This window comes from Myotis daubentonii, chromosome 2 (assembly GCF_963259705.1).
Source record: "Myotis daubentonii chromosome 2, mMyoDau2.1, whole genome shotgun sequence".
Classification (NCBI taxonomy): domain Eukaryota; kingdom Metazoa; phylum Chordata; class Mammalia; order Chiroptera; family Vespertilionidae; genus Myotis; species Myotis daubentonii.
The window spans coordinates 114,004,034-114,024,368 of record NC_081841.1 but is presented as its reverse complement, the minus strand read 5'-3'; the positions used below and the strand labels follow the sequence as shown (position 1 = coordinate 114,024,368).

The 20,335-nt window shown below is 52.3% G+C and overlaps 1 protein-coding gene across 6 annotated transcripts in view; it reads right to left on the bottom strand.

The window, feature by feature from the left end:
- Nucleotides 1-20,335, bottom strand: part of PROSER1 (proline and serine rich 1) — a 77,345-nt gene that overhangs the window by 7,604 nt on the left and 49,406 nt on the right. The gene's annotated exons all lie outside the window — the stretch shown is intronic.

The window sequence follows — 20,335 nt, the reverse complement described above, 5'->3', positions numbered from 1 at the left end:
GATGCAGCCACTGGGCTATAGAGGCTCTTCCCACTGGACTACTTGGGAATCCACCTTGTCATGCTTCTGTCAGGTTGCCCAGGGCCAGGCAGGGACAGCAACTGACATTGGCTTGCACCAGAGAACCACTTGAGAAGCCTGGAACCAACACATCCCAGGCCAGATTCAACAACAGAGCAAAATCCAGTGAGCTCCAAAATAGCAGATCCAAAGGTTTTCTTTTCTTCTCTTTTTTAGTTCATATCTATTATGTCTCTTTCCTTTTATTCTATTCCTCCTTTACTCTTTATCTTTAATATTTCTTATTTTATTACTTTCTATTCTTGTTTTACTTTACCTATTCTATATTTTCATTTATTATCCTAAAAATTATTAATATTTCCTTTATACTTTTATTTTTTATACTTATTCTATTTCTTTTCTTTTTCTTCTTTGATATCCTCTCTCTTTTTCTTTTTTTTTTTTTTTTCCCTCCTATAATACTTTTGGTCTTTGTGGCTTTGTTTTTCTTTTTTAGTCTTTACTGTTTTAGTTTTGTTTTATTTTTCATGTTGTTCTTGGTTTGGCTTGCTTTGTCTTGTTTTGTTCTATCAGCCTTGTTTTGTTCTGTGTAACAGTTGGCATAATGTGATTGGGGTTGAGCCAAACAGGCAGCAAGCATGAGGGCTGAGCTCACCTACGAAAGGGATGACAGAATTCAAGACCCAAATACAACAGGAAGGCCCACAAAACCCAAACAGGGGACATTCCTACTGCACCCAGGTCAGAAGGTCAAGGGGGCCACTTCACCAAAGAAGGCCACTTCACAAAGACAAGGAGACATAGCAGTCATATCAAATACACAGGGGAAAAAAACAAAACCACAAATAAACAGCAACAATGAGAAAACAAAGAAAGAGGCCCCAAATGAAACAACAGGAGGAATATCCAGAAAAAGATCTAAATGAAATGGAGGCAAGCAATTTTTCAGAAACAGAGTATAACATGATGGTTTTAAGAATGCTCAACAAAGAGACAGCATGAAAGGGACATAGAACCCATGAAAAACAAACACTTGGAAAAGAAAAATGACATAGCTGAAATAAAGAGTACACTACAAGAAATCAACAGCAGGTTAGAAGAAGCAGAAATTCAAATCACTGAATAAGAAGACAAGGTAGAAAAATCACTCAAAAATAGCAACAAAAGGAAAAAGAATAATTAAAAAGCATGAAGGCAGCTAAAAGTAGCTTTGGGACAACATGAAATTGGACAACATTCGCATCATAGGGGTACCAGAGGGAGAAGAAAGTGAAGTGAACAAGGGATAGAAAACCTGTTTGAAGAAATGATAGAAAACATCCCTAATCTGATAAAGGAAAAAGTCACACAAAAGTAGGTAGGACAGCAAGGCTCAATCAAGATGACCCCAAAGATACAGCATATTAAAATGGCAAACGATAAAGACAAACAGAGAATTTTAAGGGCGGCAAGAGAGAGACAGTCAGTCACCTACTAGGGAGTTCTCATTAGACTGCCAACATAGTTCTCGACAGAAACACTGTAGGCCAGAAGGGAATGGCAAAAAGTATTCAAAATGATGAAAAGCAATGATCTGAAACTGAGACTACTCTATTCAGCAAGGCTATTATACAAAATTTAAAACAAAATAGCCTCCCAGAGAAAAAAAGGCTCACAGAGTTTATCACCACCAATCCAGCATTAGAAAAAATGTTAAATGTTAAAGGGACTGCTGAAAGAGGCATATAAAGAGAGAAACATAGGCCTGAAGAATAAAAATAGCAATAAATATCTATCTATCATATATAATAAAAGAGAAACGTAAATTGACAGTCCCTCCGCTACACTCTCCAGCCAACCAGGAGAGTATGCAAATTAACCTAGCAAAGATAGCGGGTTAATTTGCATACGCAGGCGCCCAGCGGCCTGGGTCCTGGGAACATCCTCGGGACCCAGGCTGCTCCTAGCCTGTAGGCCCGTGCATAGGCCCTGAGCAGCTGGGGTCCCAGAACACCCCCGGCCACTCTGGGCCTACGGGCGCAGGCACCAAGGGGATGTTCCTGCCCCAGGGCCACTTGCGCATGCGCAGGCGCCAAGCAGCAGCCTGCCCACGCCCCCCAGCTCAGCGCCCATCATGGGGCGAACAGGCCAGGCCAAGCCTCCCCGCATCGATCCCAGGGCGAACAGAACAGGCCTCCCTGCGATTGCTGACGTAGTGAACAGGCCAGGCCTTCCCCGATCGCTGGCAGGGCGAACAGAACATGCCTCCCCATGAATGATCATGAGACGAACAAAACAGGCCTTCCCGCTATCGCTGGCGGGGCAAACAGAACAGGCCTCCCCGTGATCGATTGCAGGGCGAACAGAACAGGGCACCCTGTGATTGCTCGCAGGGCGAACAGAGCAGGCCTTTCTGCGATCGCTGATGAGGTGAACAGGCCAGGCCTCCCTGTAATCGCTTGCGGGACGAACAGAACAGGCCAGGCCTCCCTGCGATCGCATGCAGGGTGAACAGAACAGGACAGGCCTCCCTGTGATTGCTTGCAGGACAAACAGAACAGGCCAGACCTCCCTGCGATCGCTCGCGGGGCAAACAGAACAGGCCATGCCTCCCTGCAATCCCAGGTGGAGAAGCCATTCCGCTGACGAGCCTGCACCATGGACCTGTTCGGGTGGGTGGCGCGGAGTCTAGGGCCTCTAGCCTGCAGCCACAAGAAGTCTCCTTCTCCCCAGAGTTAGGAGCACCAGCCCAGGTCCACCCAGGCGAGGTCCTGACAGCCGGGGTGAGTTCCTGCAGGCTGGGGTTTGATCCCTAGGCATTAGCAATAGGAGAATGGTGCCTTGGTTATTGCTGTGTGACCAGGTTTTAATTGGACAAATGCCCGGTGGTTCTGGGCGCCAGCTTAGCAAAATCTTTTAGGAGGAGAATTCTGTCTGGGTTTCCTCAAATTCCCTCAGCCACTACTCACCCCTCTGTAAAGGCGCAGAATAAGTGAGGCCCCTTAAATAAAAATCAGAGGTCTACAGCAACCATGGGCCTCTCTCATCACAGTCATTTGGACTGGATGGCATTTGAGTATTTATTTAGGCACCATGACAGGGAACACACAAGCTCAAGTCATGATCCCAGCCCTTAAAGAATTCATAATCTTATTAGAGTGAATGGATGATAAAAGCGCAGTAATGACATCAGAATGTAAGGCAACAATAGAGAGGAACAGAGGCAATTGCTAGGATGATTTTCCAACAATTAGTACAAAGAGTATGTGCTGTGAATTAAATAAAAAAAATATATGTGGAAGTAGCTGCTTCATGAGTATGGGATCCCTTCCTATTTTAAAGGAAACTGAGTTCCATGTGAACTGTGTAATGTGCTATGATATCTGAGGCACAGGACAAGGGAGGCTCTAAGTGTACTATGCTTTGATAATTGAGTCATTCTTTATTGTTCAATGTAATTTATTTCTGCACGCCTCAGTTTTGTAATAGTTAAATTACTAGGATAATACATCTTGCTATAAAATATTACTAGAAGAGCAAATGATCAGGTGACATTTATTGTTATTTTCTATACATGAACACAATCTCTGGTATGCTAAAGTGATAGGTATTATAGAAATATTCAGATAGGGAGACCTACAGGCTTGATTAAAAGTGAGGCTTACTATCACAACCCAAATTTATTGCTTAAAAAAAAAAAGCAGGGAGCCAACCAGAAACTGAACCAAATATAAACCCCTGAAGGGCAAATGTAAATTGGATAAGCTTTGCTATTACAAGAGCAAGACGAAAAAATTCAGATGCAAGAATCAGAAGCACACTGCATCCACTCTAAGTTGCCATTAAAGAAAAATACTTAATACAGATTGTAAAGAGATTTGTTCAAAGAGGATTTCCTAGAGTAGGTGGTATTTTAGTTAATTTTTTTAAAATGTGAAGAGGTTAGCTAGATAAGAAAAAGGTGTAGGGGTCCCAAATTGCAGAGGGTGCAGGGGGGGCTGAGGGACCCCCCCCCATCCACGTGCACGAATTTCGTGCACCGGGCCTCTAGTCTATCTATATAAAAGCCTAAGAGACCGTTACGATTGAACGACCAGTCACTATGATGCGCACAGACCACAAGGGGGCAGATGCTCAACGCAGTAGCTGCCCCCTGGTAGTCAGTGAGCTCCCACAGCCAAGCTCCTGCGGCCTGCCATCAGCGGTTGGCCCACCAATTGACACCAATGGGTGGGGGGTTGCTGGCCAACCTCCCGCAGCCCTGCCCCCTTGGGCGGCAAACCTCAGGTGGACTCTCCCCCCCACCAGCCGTTTCCCACGGCTCCTTCCCCAGGCCAGCCAGCCCCCCGACCGGCCAGCCAACTTCCTGGGGTCCCTTGCCCCGGCAGACTGGCTCCCTGATAGGCCTTGATCACCAGCCAGACCAAGGGACCCCACCCATGCATGGGTTTGTGTACTGGGCCTCGAACCAATAATAACATTAAATGTAAGTGTATCAAATGCTCCAATCAAAAGACATAGGATAACTGAATGGAGAACATGACCCATATATATGCTATCTACAAGAGACCCACCTCAGAACAGAAGACACACACAGGAAAAAAGTGAAAAATTTTTCCATTCAAATGGAAATAAAAAATAATCAGGGGCAACAATACTTATATCTGACAAAATAAACTTTGAAACAAAGGCCATAACAAGAGACAAAGAAGGTGATCTATAGTAATAAAAGCATAATATGCAAATCAACCGAACAGTGGAATGACCGTCTGGATGACCACACTATGACACCCACTGGTGCCAGGCCAGCAAAGGCAGGTGTGATGCAATTGGTCGGGGGTCCTGCCATCGCCCCATGATTGCCCCACAGAGGGAGGTCCAGGCCACTGTCTGGTGGGGTGATCAATCAGGGGGTTCCACAATCACCCCAAAGAGGGAGGCCCAGGCCACCGACCAGTGGGCTGCAGCAGGTGGGCTGAGCCTCCTGCTGCAGGGTGCAATCTATTGCCCCAAGTGGGAGGCCCAGGCTACCCCACGGCGGTGCTGTGGTGGGTGGTCGGGGCCTCCCTCTGTGGCAGTGATCCATCGTGGAGCCACAGTCATGTGGGCAAGGACTACCTCATTGGGGCAAATGATTGCGGAGCCCCACGATCTATTGCCCTGCAGAGGGAGACCCAGGCTACCTGGCTGGTGGCACTGCAGCAGGTGGGTGGGTCCTCCCTCTGCGGGGAAATTGACTGCGGGGCTTCCAGACCGCAAGAGGGTGCAGGCCAGGCTGAGGGAACTCCCCTTCCCCCTACCAGTGCACAATTTCATGTACCAGGCCTCCAGTTACATAATAATAAGGGATTGATCCAACAAGTAGACATAACCCTGGCAAACATATATGTACCCAATATAGGAGCATCTCATATCTACAATAATAAAAGAGAAACATGCAAATTAACTGGCCCTTCACAACGTCCACAAGCCGCACCCACCAGCCAATCAGGAGTGATGTGCAAATTAACCCAACAAAGATGGCGGAGGCAGGAGCCGGGATACTTGCATCACAGCCATAGCTACCCATGCAAACATCCCGGCTCTGGCCGCTCCAGGCCTGTTGGAGACGCAGAAGTCAGGGGAGACAGAGAAGTCCGGCTCCAGTGCCTAAGGCTGGCTTCAGCTCAGGAGATAAAGAAGCCGCCTACCCCATGATCCCAGGCCACAGCCAGTCAGAGAAGCCGCCCACACTGCATCCCAGGTGAGACAGAGAACCTGGGCCCAGTGCCTGAGGCTTGCTGTGGCCTGGGAGACAAAGAAGCTGCCTGCCCCGTGATCTCAGGCCACAGCCAACTGGAGAAACTGCCTGCCCATGTCCTCGGGGAGACTGAGAAGCCAGGCCCCAGTGCCCGGGGCTGGCTGCAGCCTAGGAGACGAAGAAGCCACCTGCCCCATGATCCCAGGCTGCAGCCAACCAGAAAAGCTGCCCACACTGCATCCCAGGGGACACGGAGAAGCTGCCCATCTGCAGTCCAGGCGCCAGCGCCTGCGGCTGGCTGTGGCCCAGGAGACGGACAAGCCACCCACCCCCAGGTCCCAGGCTGCAGCCACCTGGAGAAGCTGCCAGCCCTGTGGTCCAGGGTGCCAGCGCCTGTGGCCAGGGAAATAGGTTCCCTCTTCTCCCACTGAAGTCATTACTCCAATATTCCCCTTCTGAATTTTTCTCCTCTGCCACAACCCAACTCCACTTTTCATCTGAAGGATACAGATCAGAGAGAGCAGTGTTAAAAGCTTACATTTTTAAGCTGATAAGGTTGGTACTTAAACATATAAATGGAAAACTAGAGTCCTTAAGGTAACAAAGGCTACAAAGGGAGGGGATAGGGACAGGGCATGACATATTATATCCAGCAATCCATATGGGGACTGAAAACTTTGCAATGATGACCATTAGTGAAGATATGAATCAACTAAAATAGTTGACAGCGACAATTCTTCCATCTTTGAAAATATCAACATCAAGTCTGTTTAAATAGATTTTCATCTGCATAATATAACACATTCTGACAAGACCAATGTGGTCAGTGTTGTGCCAATAAATGTTTAACAACTGGCTCTCATTCAAAGAAAAAAAACACTCTGATTTATACTATCGGCCAATTTATGTGGCATAAATTCTCCATCTATGGCTTATTTCAGCTGCTAATGTGATGCCACTAAATGCAGAGCTGAGGAAAAACATGCAGTAATACACTATTATATTCTACCAGAAAGACCCAAAAGATATAAATAATGCCAAGAGTCAGAACAGTAAAGTGTAGTAAATAATTGAGGCGTGATGAATTTAGAGTATGTATTACCTTTGCTTTTAATGTAATTTATTCACTTTTAAGATTATATAATTTACTTTTTAATAATGACCATATTTAACAACCAGCTTGCAAAATTCCTGAAAATTTGTGAGCCAGTAAGAGCAGGCTCTAGCACAATACTGAGTGAAGCGTAATGGTTAAATGGCATGGCTCATGGATTTGAAATGAGACTCAGCCACTTTCAGGTTTTACTGATCAAGTTACCTGATCTCTCTATACCTCAGTGTTCTCATCTGTGTAATTATAGTACCTACTGTATAGAGTTGTTGCAAAGATAAAATGAAATCTGTGTATGACACAGCACAGTACCTGAAACAATAATTCACTAAATTTGTTATAAACTGTTACTACTTCAATACGTTGTTGACAAAATTACTCATGCTGAATGAAATTTTATTGATGAGAAAAATGCCTTATTTTGCGATCTACATGAAGACAGTCAGTTTTACTTCCTAGGCAGTAGATGGTAATCTACTACTAGAAACTGCAAGGGGAAAAATGACCTCAATTAACATGATTGAGGCAATGTATTATTAGCTGGATCATAAAGCAAAGATGCCATACATTCTGGGATACATCTGCAGTAAGAGGCTTCACCTCAGGTATTAATTCTGATCAACTAAGCATCAGACTTAAGATGAATGGTGAGAAGGATTCTGAGGTTGCTTCTAGACTTAGCAGGAATAGAACTTTAATACGTAAGCAACAGTTATTATGGTTAATGATTGCAAGAAAAAACAGACCATGATCTATTCTAATAAAAGGGTAATATGCTAATTAGACCACATGTCTTCTGGATGACCATCCGCATGTCCTTCCTGACAAAGCCGGGCCTGGGCAAAGCCGCCTGCCAGCAGTCCCGGGCACCAGCACCTGCGGCTGGCTGTGGCCTGGGAGACGGAGAAGCCGTCCACCCTGTGATCCCGGGCGCCAGCACCTGTGGCTGCAGCCCAGGCGAAGCCACCTGCCCACCATCCCCTGCGGCTGCTGCCGGCCTGGGCAAAGCTGGCCCTGGTCCCGGGTGTCTATGGCTGACCAGATGGAGGGTGCCTGTGGCCGGCTGGAGGAGGGAATTGTGGGTCCTGGGTTTGTGGCCAAGGCATAGGTGGTTAGGGGCAATCAAGTCAGCAGGGGAGCAGTTAGGGAAGATCAGGCTGGCAGGCAGAAGCAGTTAGGGGCAATGAGGCAGGCAGGCGAGCAGTTAGGAGCCAGCGGTTCTGGATTGTGAGAGGGATGTCCGACTGCCAGTTATCTCCCGAGGGGTCCCAGATTGGAGAGGGTGCAGGCTGGACTGAGGGACACCCCCCCTCCCCCCGTGCATGAATTTCGTCCACTGGGCCACTAGTATAATAATAAAAAGACTGCGAATAGTGAAAGTAATCTTGAGAAAGAAGAAAGTTCAAGGTGTCATGCTACTTAATATCAAACCATACTACAAAAGGGTATATTAATCAAAACAGCATGGTATTGGTATAAAAATTAAAACCTAGCTCAATGAATCAGAATAAGGAGCTCAGAAATAAACCCACATATATGTGGTCAATTAATCTATAACAAAAGAGGCAAGAATATACAATGGGGAAAAGACACTCTCTTCACTAAATAGTTTTGGATAACACATAGATGCAAAAAAAATACCTTGATCACTTTCTTACACCATATACGAAATTAAACTCAAAATTAATTAAAGACTTAAATGTAACACCCCAAACCATATAACTTCTAGAGAAAAAACAACATAGGCAGTAAATTCTTTGACAATGCTATTAGAAATATTTTTGGATATTATCTGCTCAGGTAAGAGAAAGAAAAGACAAAAAAATTAGACTACATTAAACTAAAACAGTTTTATAAAGGAAATCATCAATAAAATGAGAAGACAACCTACTAAATGGGAGACTATATTCACCAATGATACATTCAATAAGTGGTTAATATCCAAAATATATAAGAAACTTATACAACTTTGCACTAAAACAATCTGGTTAAGGAATGGACAGAAGACACAATATAATAAACAGATGGTGTATTATATAATTGTACACCTGAAACCTACATAATTTTATTAAGGAACTAGAGGCCTGGTGCTCGAATTCATGCATGGGTGAGGTCCAGGTGACCCGCCCCAATTGGAGATCAGGACAGGGTGCCTGGGGGGAAAGGATATAGGAGGTTAGCCGGCCAATACTGCCCCCAATCGGGGGTGGGGGACTGATCGGAGGAGGGGCCAGCCAGGGGTAGGGCCCATGGGCGATGGGCTAGGCGGCCCCACCCCCTGCTCAAACTCCTGGTTGAACTCCTGGTTGAGGGTACAATTTGTATATTAGGCTTTATTATATAGGATGTCACCCTGAAGAGATATTTCTCCAAGAAGCACATATTGATAGCCAGCAGACATATTAAGATGCTCAAAGTAACTAAACATTAGAGAAAGACAAATTAAAACTACAATGAGATATTACCTCCTGTCAAAATGTCTATCATCAATAAATCAACAAACAAGTGTTGGCAAGGATGTGGAGAAAAGGGAACTCTCATGTACTGTTGGTGGGATTGCAAATTGGTGCAGGCACTATATATAACAGTATGGAGATTCCTCAAAAAATGCAAAATAGACCCATCTACCATAAGCCAGCAATACCACCTCTGGGTATTTATCTGAAGAAATCGAAAACACTAACTCAAAGTGATATAAGTATCCCTACATTCACAGCAGTGTTATCTTCAATAGTCAAGATATGGAAGGAACCTAAGTGTCCATGGACAGAAAAATGGATAAAGAAGAGTTAGTATATGTATATACAATGGAATATTACTCAGCCATAAAAAATAATAAAATATTACCATTTGTTACAAAATGGATGGACTTAGACGGTATTATGTTAAGTGAAATAAATCAGGTGGAGAAAGACAAATATGATTTTATTTATATGTAGAATCTAAAAACAAACCAGCCGAAACCGGTTTGGCTCAGTGGATAGAGCGTCAGCCTGCGGACTGAAAGGTCCCAGGTTCGATTCCGGTCAAGGGCATGTACCTGGGTTGCGGGCACATCCCCAGTAGGAGATGTGCAGGAGGCAGCTGATCGATGTTTATCTCATTGATGTTTCTAGCTCTCTATCTCTCTCCCTTCATCTCTGTAGAAAATCAATAAAATATATTTTAAAAATAAATAAATAAATAAATAAAAATAAAAAATAAATAAAAACAAACCAAATGGACAAACAAAACAGAAACAAACTCATAGATACCAGGAACAACCTTAGGGTGGAGGGGCTTGGTGAAAAAGTGAAGAGATTAAAAATTATAAATTGGCAGTTACAAAATAGTCATGGGAATGTAAAGTACAGCATAGGGAATATAGTCAATATTGTACTAACTATCCTATCAAATAAAAGAGAAACATGGTAATTGGTATACGACCGCTACCCTTCCCATTGGCTAATCAGCAAGATATGCAAATTAACTGCCAGCCAAGATGGCGGCGGGCAGCCAGGCAGCTTGAAACTAACATGAGGCTTGCTTGCTTCAGTGACGGAGGACTCCAACGTTCCCCGCCTGCCTTGCTGGCCTCTGACCCTGCAGTTTAAGAAACATTGTAACAAATTTAGAAGCTAAACGAAACCCCAGAAACTAGCTTTCAGCAAGCCGGGATCTCAGAGCTGGAGTTACATTGTTTCGATTATAGAACCGAAACAAACCAGAAACCTGCTTTCAGCAGCAGAGAGAGGCCTCAGAGCTGGAGCCAGAGCTAAAGCTGGCCAAGAATAAAAAAGAAAAAAAAAAGAAAAAAAGGAGCAGTTGGGAGCTTCAGTCACCCGTGAGCCTGAAAACAGCTCTCAGCCCCACACCCAGACTGGCCAGGCACCCAGTGAGGTCCCCTACCCTGAAGGGGTGTGACCAGCTGCAAACAGCCATCATCCCCTCATCAGGCTGGCCAGGCACCCCAGTGGGGACCCCCACCCTGATCCAGGACACCCTTCAGGGCAAAACAGCCAGCCCCCACCCATGCACCAGGCCTCTATGCTATATAGTAAAAGGGTAATATGCCTCCCAGCACCGGGATCAGAAGAGCCGCGAGGCCTCCCGGCACCGGGATCAGCGTGACAGGGGGCAGCGCCCAAACCCCCTGATCGCCCTGTGGCTCTGTGTGTGACAGGGGGCGGGGCCACAACCTCCCTATCTGCCCTGCTCTGTTCCTGACAGGGGAAGGCGACCCAACCCCCTGATCGGCCCTGCTCTGTTCCTGATAGGGGGGAGCTCCCCAACCCCTGATCGCCCTGCAACTCTGTGTGTGACAGGGTGCAGTGCCCCAACCCCCAACCCCACGGGCCCTGCTCTGTGTGTGATGGGGTAGAGCCATAACCTCCCCATCGGCCCTGCCCTGAGTGTGAGAGTGGCGGCGCCCCAACCCCCTGATTGGCCCTACTCTGTGTGTGACAGGCGGGAGCTCCTCAACCCCCTGATGGGCCCTGCTCTGTGCGTGACAGGGGGTGGCGCAACCTCCCCATCGACCCTGCTCTGTGCATGACAGGGGGCGGCGCCCCAACTCCCCAATCAGCCCTACTCTGAGACCGAGCAGGGGCTGCCCCTAGGGATTGGGCCTGCCCTCTGCCACCCGGGAGCAGGCCTAAGCCAGCAGGGCGTTATCTCCCGAGGGGTCCCAGACTGCGAGACGGCACAGGCCAGGCTGAGGGACCCCCTTTTCCCCCCCGAGTGCACAAATTTTTGTGCACCAGGCCTCTAGTCCTATCTAATAAAAGAGAAAAATGGTAATTGGCGTACGACGATACCCTTTTCATTGGCTAATCAGGGCTATATGCAAATTAACTACCAACTATGATTGGCAGTTAACTGCCAACTAAGATTGGCAGTTAACTGCCAACAAGATGACGGTTAATTTGCATATGTAGGCACAATGCAGGGAGGCGAAAGGGAAAGCAGGAAGAAGCCCCCTGCCACTAACAGTGATTGGAAACCCAGGGGGGAGCTAAGAGCTGGGGGGCAGGGCAAAGGCGGCCCCTGCCCCCCAGCCATGATCGGAGAATCAGGCGCCTTTGCCGCCCTAGCCAGTGATAGCAGGAAGTAGGGGTGGAGCCAGCGATGGGAGCTGGGCACGGTCGAAGCTGGCAGTCCCAGGAGCTAGGGGTCCCTTGCCTGGGCCTAAAGTGAAGCCCACGATCGCGGGGCCACTGGGGCTGCGGGTCCCCACTGCCCGGGCCGGACGCCTCAGCCAGAGGCCTCAGGCCTGTTCAAGGGGCCGATCCGGTGATTGGTGATCGGAGGGTGATGAGGGTCAACTCCTCTGGCTGAGGCATCAGGCCTGGGTGGGGGGCGGAGCCGGGGATTGGGGGGATATGATGGTCCCCTTGGCAAGGCCTGAAGCCTGGGTCAGAGGTGTCAGGCTTGGGCGGGGGGTGGAGCCAGCGATCAGAGGGAGATGGGGGTCCCCTGCCCAGGCATGATTCCTGGGCCAGAGGCCTCAGGCCTGGGCGGGGGCCAGAGCCAGTGATCAGGGGGAGATGGGGGTCCCCTGTCCAAGCCTGACACCTCTGGCGGAGTGCCGGGAGCCGGTCCATGCTTGCTGTTTCAAGGGACCTGGCATATATGGCATACTGTTCTTAATATGTTTGCTCACCTTCTTGGCACTATGTGTTTTAACCAAGGTCACCTCTGAGAAAGGTTGTTTCCCCAGGTAGGGATTTTCCCCTGAAGTTAGGGAGGGAATAAAACCCCTTAACTAAGTGCCAGGCGGGTAATTAATCACTTTAACTACGAACAATCATGCTTAAGCTACATAATCTTTACTCCCTGGAATGGAGATAAGAAACGCCCTAACCTTTGGAATAGAGATTGATGGGATTGAATCAACTGGTATAAATACAGATGTAACAAGACAGAAAGAGACAGAGCTTAGAAGAGAATTCAGAAGACAGAACCTACGCGGAGCCTGGAGACAAAAGAACTTCGCTGGAGAGAACATGGCAATAGAGCCTGGACTGAACCTGACTACAGAAATTGGCAAGAGAACCTGACTAGAACCTGGTGACTGAACCTGGCTGGATATCTCAGACAGAACCTGGCTGGAGAACCTAGCAAGAGAACATGGACACAGAACCTGGCTGGAGATCCTAAGCAGAACCTCTCTGGAGATCGAGACCAGAACTTGGCTGGAGATCCTGGCTAGGCTGCTGATCAACTGAACGCTGTCTCCGTGTCATTCCTTCTTTGCCAACTCCGTCTACGCCTTTGGGAACCCCTGGACCTGCTGGGGTTGGACCCCGGCAGCGGAGGCGTCAGGCCTGGGCAAGGGGCCGATCAGGCGATCGGAGGGTGATGGGGGTCTACGCCTCTGGCCGAGGCATCAGGCCTGGGCTGGAGGCAGAACCAGTGATGGGGGGAAATGAGGGTGCCCTGCCTAGGCCTGACGCCTCTGTCAGAGGCGTCAGGCCTGGGCAAGGGGCCGATCCTTTGATTGGAGGGTGATGGGGGTCAACACCTGAGGGCTCCCAGTATGTGAGAGGGGGCAGGCTGGGCTGAGGGACACCCCCCCAACACACACACACACACACACCCAGTGCACGAATTTTGTGCACCAGGCCCGTAGTATCTAATAAAAGAGAAACATGCAAATTGACCGTACCTCCACTCCATTCACAAGCCACACCCACCAGCCAATCAGGAGCAAATATGCAAATAAGCCCAACCAAGATTGAGGTGGACACGGAGTTGGAGTGAACAGGAGGCTTGGGTTGCCCCTGGCAATGGAGGAAGCCAAGCTTCCTGCCTGCCCTGGCCGGCTGTGGGCTCTGCTCAAGGCTACAAAGTTTCAATTATAGAAGATAAATAAATCCCAGATACCTGCTTCCAGCGGGTGTGGCCTCTGACCAAGGAGGGGCTGGGAGCCTTGATTGCCAGGGGCAACCCAGGCTTCGAGCCAGACCAAGGCTACAAAGTTTCAATTATAGAAGTTAAATAAATCCTAGATACCTGCTTCTAGCCCGGTGGTGTGGCCAGCCTGAAAATGGCCATTAGCCCCTCACCCAGGCTGGCCAGGCACTCCAGCAGGAACCCCCACCCTGAAGGGGGTGTGGCCATCCTGCCAACAGCCATCAGCCCCTCACCAGGCTGGCCACACCCTCAAGGGGTGAGGGTCCCCGCTGGGGGGCTTGGCCAGCCTGAAAACAGCCCTCAGCCCCTCACCCAAGCTGGCCAAACCCCCAGTGGGGAACCTCATCCCATGGGGGAGTGGCTGACCTGAAAACCACCACAGGCCCCTCGCCCAGGCCACCCCACACCCCAAGGGAACCCCCACCCTGATCCAGGACACCTTTCAGGGCAAACCAGCTGGCCCCCACCTGTGCACCAGGTATCTATACTAATAAGAGGGTAATATGCTAATTAGACTGCGAGACCTTCCAGGAGTTCTTCTGGGCATTCTTCTGGACAAAGCCATGGTGGCAGGGCCAAGGTAGAGGCAGTTAGAGGCTAAGAGGGGAGGGCAGTTGTGGGTGATCAGGCTGGTGGGGGATGGGGCCTTTGGGGGTAAGCAGACCAGCAGTGGGGCCAGTTGGGGGCAAGCAGGCCATTAGTGGGTGTCAGTTGGAAGTGATCAGGACAGTAGAGGGGGCAGTTTGGAGTGAGCAGGCCTGCAGGGGGCAGTTGAGGGCAAGCAGGCCAGTGGAGAGGGAAAGTGGGAGTGAGCATGTCAGCAGCGGGGGGCAGTTGGCGGTGACCAGGCTGGCCGGAGACTCATTTGGGGACAAGCAGGCCGGCAGTGGGGGGCAAATGGGGGCAAGCAGGCCAGCAAGCAGAGAGGTTAGGGGCAATCAGGCAGGCAGGTGAGCGGTTACGAGCCAGCAGTCCTGGATTGCGAGAGGGATGTCCAACTGCCAGTTTAGGCCCGATCCCTGTAAACCGGTAGTAGGACATCCTTCGAGGGGTCCCAGATTGGAGAGGGTGCAGGCCGGGCTGAGGACACCCCCTCCCCTGTGCACGAATTTCGTGCACTGAGCCACTAGTCCTATCTAATAATAGACAAACATGGTAATTCACCGTACCTCTGACACGCTTCCCATTGGCAAATCAGGGCGATATGCAAATTAACTGCCAACCAAGATGGCGGCCGGCAGCCAGGCAGCTGAAGCGAACAGGAGGCATGCTTGCTCCAGTGAAGGGGAAGCCAAGGTTCCCTGGCTGCCGCTGCCGGCCTCTGAGCTTGCACTCTAAGAAACAATGTTGCAATTATAGAAGGTAAATAAACCCCATGCTTTCAGCCAGCCGGCTGAGCTGGAGTTGCAACAGTGTTTCGGTTATAGAACCCAAACAAACCCAGATCAGCAGCCGAGGTCTCAGAGCTGGAGCCGAGCCTCAGAGCTAAAGCTGGCTCTCAGCTCCAGTGACAGCCATAGAAGGTAAATAAATCCCAGATTAAAAAAAAAAAAGAAAGAAAGAAAGAAAGAAAGGAGAGGTTGGGAGCTTCAGTCACCCGCCAGCCTGAAAACCACCCTCAGCACCTCACCCAGACTGGCCAGGCACCCCAGTGGGGACCCCCACCCTGAAGGGGTGTGACCAGCTGCAAACAGCCATCACCCCCTCACCTAGGCTGGCCAGGCATCCAAGCGGGACCCCCGCCCAGATCCAGGACACCCTTCAGGGCAAATCAGCCAGCACCCACCCGTGCACCAGGACTCTATCCTATACAGTAAAAGGGTAATATGCCTCCCAGCACCAGGATCAGTGGAGCCGCGAGGACTCACGCCCCCAGGATCAGTGAAGCAGCAAGGCCTCCCAGCACTGGGATAGGGGAGCCGCGAGGCCTCCTGGCACCAGGATCAGTGGAGCCCCCCAGCACGGGATCAGCGGAGCGGCGAGGCCTCCCAGTACCGGGATCAGCGGAGCAGCGAGGCCTCACTGCCCTGGGATCAGTGGAGCCTAGAGGCCTCCTGGCCCCTGGAGCAGTGTGACAGGGGACAGCACCCAAACCCCCTGATCACCCTGTGGCTCTGTGTGTGACAGGGGGTGGGGCCACAACCTCCCGATCCACCCTGCTCTGCTCGTGACAGGGGAAGGCGCCCCAACCCACTGATAGGCCCTGCTCTGTGAGTGACAGGGGGCGGCGCCCCAACCCCCAGATCCGCCCTGCTCTGTGTGTGACAGGGGGCGGTGCCCCAACTCGCCTATGGGCCCTAGTCTGTCCATGACAGGGGGGAGCTCCCCAACGCCCTGATCAGCCCTGCTCTGTGTGTGACAGGGGTGGCGCCGCAACCTCCCCATCGACCCTGCCTTGAGTGTGACAGGGGGTGGCGCCCCAACCCCCCAATCGGCCCTACCCTGATCATGACTAGGGGTGGCATTGCAACCTCCCGATCCGCCCTGCTCTGTGCATGACAGGGGGCGGCGCCCCAACTCCCCAATCGGCCCTGCTCTGAGCCCGACCAGGGGCTGCACCTAGGGATTGGGCCTGCCATCTGTCACCCGGGAGCAGGCCTAAGCCAGCAGGGCGTTATCTCCCGAGGGTTCCCAGACTGCGAGAGGGCACAAGTGGAGCTGAGGGACACCACCCCCCCTGCCAGTGCACAAATTTTTGTGCACCGGGCCTCTGGTATATTATAGTTACACTAGAGGCCCGGTGCACAAAAATTTGTGCACTCGGGGTTGGGAGAGGAGGTCCCTCAGCCTGGCCTGTGCCCTCTCACAGTCTGGGACCCATCAGGAGATAAGGACCTGCTGGTTTAGGCCTGCTCCCAGGTGGCAGAGGGCAGCCTAATCCTAGGTGTAACCCCTGGTCGGGCTCAGAGCAGGGCCCATTGGGGAGTTGGGGCCCCGCCTCCTGTCATGCACAGAGCAGGGCAGATTGGGAGGTTGCCATGCCACCCTCAGTCATGCTCAGGGTAGGGCCGATTAGGGAGTTGGGGCCCCGCCTCCTGTCATGCACAGAGCAGAGCGGATTGGGAGGTTGCCATGCCACCCTCAGTCATGCTCAGGGTAGGGCTGATTGGGGGGTTGGGGCACCACCCCCTGTCACACTCAAGGCAGGGTCCATAGGGAGGTTGCAGCGCCACTCCTGTCATGCACAGAGCAGGGCCGATCAGAGGGTTGGGGCTCCGCACCCTGTCACACTGATCCCGGTGCTGGGAAGCCTCGCTGCTCCGCTGATCCCAGGACCAGGACGCCTCTCGGCTCCCCTGATCCCTGGCCCGGAGGCCTCTCAGCTCCGCTGATCACCGGGGCGGGAGGCCTCTGGACTCCGCTGATCACCGGGGCTGGGAGGCCTCTTGGCTGATCACCGGGCCGGGAGGCCTCTGGACTCCGCTGATCACCGGGGCTGGGAGGCCTCTGGACTCCGCTGATCACCGGGACGGGAGGCCTCTGGACTCCGCTGATCACCGGGGCTGGGAGGCCTCTGGACTCCGCTGATCACTGGGGCCGGGAGGCCTCTCGGCTCCGCTGATCGCGGGGCCTCCGACTCCGCTGATCACTGGGGCCAGGAGGCCTCTCAGCTGATCACCGGGGCTGGGAGGCCTCTCGGCTCCGCTGATCACCGGGGCCAGGAGGCCTCTCAGCTGATCACCGGGGCTGGGAGGCCTCTCGGATCCACTGACCACTGGGGCCGGGAGGCCTCTCGGATCCACTGATCACCGGGGCTGGGAGGCCTCTCGGATCCGCTGATCACCTGGGCCGGGAGGCCTCTCGACTCCGCTGATTACCGGGGCCAGGAGGCCTCTCAGATCCGCTGATCACCGGGGCCGGGAGGCCTCTCGGATCCACTGATCACCGGGGCTGGGAGGCCTCTCGGATCCGCTGATCACCTGGGCCGGGAGGCCTCTCGGATCCGCTGATCACCTGGGCTGGGAGGCCTCTCGGATCCGCTGATCACTGGGGCCGGGAGGCCTCTCAGATCCGCAGATCACCGGGGCCGGGAGGCCTCTCGGCTCCGCTGATTACCGGGGCCAGGAGGCCTCTCAGATCCGCTGATCACCGGGGCCGGGAGGCCTCTCGGCTCCGCTGATTACCGGGGCCGGGAGGCCTCTCAGATCCGCTGATCACCGGGGCCGGGAGGCCTCTCAGATCCGCTGATCACCGGGGCCGGGAGGCCTCTCGGCTCCGCAGATCACCTGGGCCGGGAGGCCTCTCGGATCCGCTGATCACCTGGGCCGGGAGGCCTCTCGACTCCGCTGATCTCGGGGCAGGGAGGCCTCTCGGCTCCGCTGATCACCGGGGCCGGGAGGCCTCTCGGCTCCGCTGATCACTGGGGCCGGGAGGCCTCTCTGCCCTGCTGCTTCAGGGCTGTTTGGCTTCGCTCTGCTTGGAGCCTGAGTATACAAATTAACCGCCATCTTTTAGCTTCTATAATTAAAACATTGTATCTTTTGGAGTTGTTGCTTCAGGAGCTCAGAGCCCTGCAGCTGCGGGGATCCTTGACTTTCTCCATCGCTGGGGCAACCAAGCCTCCTATTCTCAGCTGCCTGGCTGCCAGCCGCCATCTTGGCTGACAGTTAATTTGCATATCTCGCTGATTAGCCAATGAAAAAGGTATCGGTTGTACGCCAATTACCATTTTTCTCTTTTATTAGTATAGGATATAACCATGATATATATGTGTGTGTGTGTGTGTGTGTGTGTGTGTGTGTGTGTGTGTGTGTATAGAGGCCCGGTGCACAAATATTTGTGTATTCGGGGGGGAGGGGGGTCCCTCAGCCCGGCCTGTGCCCTCTCGCAGTCTGGGACCCCTCAGGAGATAACGCCCTGCTGGCTTAGGCCTGCTCCCGGGTGGCAGAGGGCAGGCCCAATCCCTAGTGGCAGACCCTGCTCGGGCTCAGAGCAGGGCCGATTGGGGAATTGGGGCACCGCCCCATCATGCACAGAGCAGGGCGATCGGGAGGTTGTGATGCCACTCTCAGTCACGCTTAGGGTAGGGCCGATTGGGGGGTTGGGGCACCGACCACTGTCACACTCAAGGCACAGTCGATGGGGAGGTTGTGGCGCCACCCCCTGTCACGCACAGAGCAGGGCCCATCAGGGGGGTTGGGGGGGTGGGCGCTGCCCCCTGTCACGCACAAAGCAGGGCCCATCAGGGGGTTGGGGCGCCGCCCTCTATCACCCACAGAGCAGGGCCGATCAGGGGGCTGGGGCGCTGCCACTCTCACACTCAGGGCAGGGCCGATGGGGAGGTTATGGCTCTACCCCGTCACACACAGAGCAGGGCCCATGGGGGGTGGGGGGGGGGGGCGGCATTGGGGCACCGCCACTCTCACACTCAGGGCAGGGCCGATGGGGAGGTTATGGCTCTACCGCGTCACACACAGAACAGGGCCGGTGCGGGGTGAGGGGGTTGGGGCGCCGCACCCTGTCACACACAGAGCCGCAGGGCGATCAGGGGGTTGGGGAACCCCCCCATCAGGCACAGAGCAGGGCTGATCAGGGGGTTGGGGCGCCTTCCCCTGTCACGAACAGAGCAGGGCAGATAGGGAGGTTGTGGCCCCGCCCCCTGTCACACACAGAGCCGCAGGGCGATCAGGGGGTTTGGGCGCTGCCCCGTCACGCTGATCCCAGTGCTGGGAGGCCTCGCAGCTCCGCTGATCCTGGTGCTGGTAGGCATATTACCCTTTTACTATATAGGGTAGAGGCCTGGTGCACGGGTGGGTTCCGGCTGTTTTGCCCTGAAGGGTGTCCTGGATCAGGGTGGGGGTCCCCACTGGGGTGCCTGGCCAGCCTGGGTGAGGGGATGATGGCTGTTTGCAGCTGGTCACACATCCTTCAGGGTGGGGGTCCCCACTGGGGTGCCTGGCCAGCCTGGGTGAGGGGATGATGGCTGTTTGCAGCAGGTCACACACCCTTCAGAGTGGGGGTCCCCACTGTGGTGCCTGGACAGTCTGGGTGAGGGGCTGAGGGCTGTTTTCAGGCTGGGGATGACTGAAGCTCCCCACTGCTCCTTTTTTTCTTTTTCTTTTTTTAATTCTGGTCCAGCTTTAGCTTTGAGGCTTGGCTCCAGCTCTTATGCCACCACTGCTGAAAGTAGGTTTCTGGCCTTTGCTTACAATGTTGCGTTCCTGCTGGCTGAAGCACGGCAGACTAAAGCAGGTGTCTGGGGTTTTGTTTAGCTTCTATATTTGTTACATAGTTGCTTAGAGTTGCAGCTCAGAGGCCTGCAGCGCAGGCAGGGAACGTTGGAGTCCTCTGTCACTGAAGCAAGCAAGCCTCATGTTAGTTTCAAGCTGCCTGGCTGCCGGCCGCCATCTTCGTTGGCAGTTAATTTGCATATTGCCCCGATTAGCCAATGGGAAGGGTAGCGGTCGTATACCAATTACCATGTTTCTCTTTTATTAGATAGAATATATTATATATATAAAACTACCAGAGGCCCGGTGCACGAAATTTCTGCACCGGGAGGGCGGGGGGACCTCAGAACAATCCGTGCCCTCTCAGAGTCCAGGATCCCTCGCTCCTCACTGCCCCCTGCCACTGCACTCACCAGCCGT